The sequence below is a fragment of the Mastomys coucha genome, unplaced genomic scaffold (genome assembly GCF_008632895.1).
Source record: "Mastomys coucha isolate ucsf_1 unplaced genomic scaffold, UCSF_Mcou_1 pScaffold22, whole genome shotgun sequence".
In the NCBI taxonomy this organism is placed as follows: Eukaryota; Metazoa; Chordata; class Mammalia; order Rodentia; family Muridae; genus Mastomys; species Mastomys coucha.
Window position 1 is genome coordinate 59,333,385 of NW_022196905.1, and position 3,255 is coordinate 59,336,639.

Below are 3,255 nucleotides of genomic sequence, written 5' to 3' on the forward strand. Positions count from 1 at the left end.
AAAAAAAAGTGGTAAAATGTCCTTCTGAGTCATCAAGGCTGACAAAGCCTCCTGCCCCGACCCTGGTTGAGTTCTTTTGTTTTTGAGATATAGTCTACATGGCCCTGGCTGGCCTGGAACTCACAGAGGTCCTCTTGCCTCTGCCTCTGAGTCCTGGGGTTGAAGATGTGTAGCACCATGCTCGGCCTTCTGGCCTTTTAGGACCTGACTTTGTTCATTTGTTGTTGAGTGTCAGTGCAGAGGGAGCAGGGTGGTTTCTTTAAAGAGGATGCAGTGAGCAGCAAGATGGCCCTGTATGTAAAGGCACTGACAACTTGAGTCTCATCAGCAGACTCCACGTGGTAGAAAGGAGAGAACTGACTTCCAGAAGTTGTCCTTTGACCTCCAAGTACTGCCTCCCCCTTTTTTTAATTAGAAAAAAAACGAAAAAACAAAACCAGGAGGCCAGTGTGAGATGTGATATGACTCAGTAAAGACACCCACTGCTAAGTCCAATGTTCTGCGTTCATTCCCCCATCCTACATGGTGAAGGAAATACAGTGAATTTGAAGCCAGTCTGGGCTACACAGGACCCTGTCTAAAAACAAAACAAGGATGTGCGAATCCTGACTCAAACAGGTGGTCCAGACAGCCTTGGGGGGGGAGGGTTGCTCCGCTGAGATGTCACTGAATGGCTAATGAGCCCTCCTCCCCTGCTGACTACACCAACTTTAATTTACTTATTTGGGTTCTGACAATGAAGAAAATGCATCTATCTATAAAAGATCATTTAGAGGCAAGCCTATAAGGCATTTTTTTTTATTAGTGACTGATGGGGAGAACTCAACCCATTATGATGACACAACGGGTGGTGCTATCCCCTAGGCTGGTGGTTCTGGGTTCTCTATGAAAGCAGGCTGCGCAAACCACAAGGAACAAGCCAGTATGCAGCACACCTCTATGGCCTGTGCACCAGCACCTGCTTCCAGGTTCCTGCCCTGTGTGAGTTCCTGCCCTGACTTCCTTCCCAGATGAACAGCACTGTGGAACTGTAAGCCAAATTAACCCCTTCCTCCCCTGTTGCTTTTAGTTCATGACGTTTCATCACAGCAATGGAAGTCCTAACTAAGACAGGAACATAGCCTAGTGGTGGAGCTCTTGCCTCTTGCCTGACATTCACAAGGCCCTAGATTCCATCTTGGAATATACAAGTATCACATGGATGTCTACATGCTAATGCAAAAATGATTGCAGGCATAATGAGAGAGGAAAGGAGAGTTGGGAAAAAAAATCCCTATACTTTTCAAAGCAGCTAGAGACAGAAAAACATAATCCTCTCTTAAAAAAACAAAACAAAAACAAATAAAAAGATTTGGAAATCAGATCTCCTGGCACTAGAGTTACAAATAGTTGTGAACCACCACCCGGGGGAACTGAACCTGGGTCCTCAGCAAGTGCTTAACTGCTGAGCAATCCCTCTAGTACTACCAAGTAATTTTATTATGTGCATTTTACTAGAGAGAGAGAGAGAGAGAGAGAGAGAGAGAGCGAGAGAGAGAGAGAGAGGCCTAAAAGCCTACTGCAATGACAGAAAATATTGGGACAGTGTTTTCCAACACCTCAAACAATGTGTTTGGGTCTAGAGTAAATATTCAAAGCTAGTTCAAATATGAATTGTGCATCTATTGGATATAGTGCATAGGATACAGTAAAATACTTAAAAGCAAGGAGGCTAGGCTGGGTTCATATGGCATGTACAAGGTTTGGGGTTCAATGCCCCTCATTGGAGAAAAGAAAGGAAGGAAAGAGAAAGAATTTAGGAAGAAAGAAAGAAAGGAAAGAAGGAAAGAAGGAAGGAAGGAAGGAAGGAAGGAGGAAGAGGGAGGGCTGGTGAGATAGCTCAGCAGTTAAGAGCACTGGCTGCTCTTCCAGAGGTCCAGAGTTCAAATCTCACGGTGGCTCACAGCCCCCATGAGGGATCTGATGCCCTCTTCAGGCAGGCAGATGTATATGTGACAGAGCACTCACACATTAAATAAAGTTTTAAAAAAGGGGTCAGGGTGCCTGGAGAGGCAGGTCAGTGATTAAGAGCACTGGCTGCTCTTCTACATGACAATTATGGCAGTTCATAACTGTCTATAACTCCAGTGCCAGGAGATCTCATACCCTCTTCTGGCCTCTCTGGGCACCAAGCACGTGTAAGTGTTTATAGATAAACACAGAAGCAAAACACCCAAACAGAGAAGGGGGGGGGGCGGGGGAAAGAAAGAAAAAAAGAAACCCAAATAGAACAAAACTTCAGGTTTATCTTTAGCTGAATGTGATAGTCTACAACCTATGCTAGTAATCCATTTTTTGTTTCTTTTTCCTGTTCCTTCCCTTTCTTCCTTTTAGTTAGTTGGTTTGTTTTAAGGTCTTTCTGTACAGCCGCGTCAGTCTCTAGACAATGCTGCTCCTGCGCCCTCCTCCCTAGATCTAGGATTACAGTAGGCATAGGCCTCTCTCGGGTCTCTCCTGGTGGCTTTACATCTAGGTAACTTGAGTCCTAATGACATCAGGTAGCTTAACCAGATTCACAGCCAGGCCACCTGACTCTAGAGTTTCCACTTGTAATGGCCTTGAGATAGATTTAGACGGCTTCCTTGTTTATTAATCAATGACCAAGCCGTGCAGAAAAAAAGTCACAAGGCATGGCTAAGATTGGAACCCTCTAGCATGCAGCCCCGCCCACTCGTCCCAGCTGCAGGCTGTTTGCACCTGACCTTGGCTATTTGGTCACCAAGCTCGATTAGTTTTTTCTGATGTTCTATTTTCTCATACTTCACCGGAAACAAAGAGTATCTGCCTGATCTATAGCAAGTGAAGATATAAGACATGGTACATGCACTTCCTTCTTTCTCCATACTCCTCCTGGTTTCTCTGTCCTGGAGACCAGGCCAACTTTGAACTGACGAAGATCTGCCTCCCATATTCTGGGATTAAAGGCATTCTTTATTTTTAAATTTAAGATTTAAAATTTTTTATTTTATGTGTATGAGTATTTGCCTGTATGTATGTTTGTACACTATATGCATGGCTAGTATCTGTGGCAGTCAAAATAAGGAATCAGATCCCCTGGAGCTGCAGTTACAGCCAACTCTGAGCTGCCACATACGCAGTGAGAATCAAACCCAGGTCTTCTGCAAAAAAGGGCTCTTAGCCCCGACCCATATCCTTCTTTCATTCTCCCCTTCCCCTCCCCACCCTCCTCCCTGACCTCTCCTTCACACACACACC

The 3,255-nt window shown here is 44.9% G+C and overlaps 1 long non-coding RNA gene across 1 annotated transcript in view; it reads left to right on the plus strand.

Moving 5' to 3' along the window:
- Window positions 1-915: 915 nt before the first annotated feature.
- LOC116069805 overlaps window positions 916-3,255 on the plus strand; it is a 32,317-nt gene continuing 29,977 nt past the window's right edge. The window contains exon 1 of the long non-coding RNA XR_004110146.1: window positions 916-1,030. This is a non-coding gene — a long non-coding RNA (uncharacterized LOC116069805). The remainder of the gene's footprint in view (window positions 1,031-3,255) is intronic.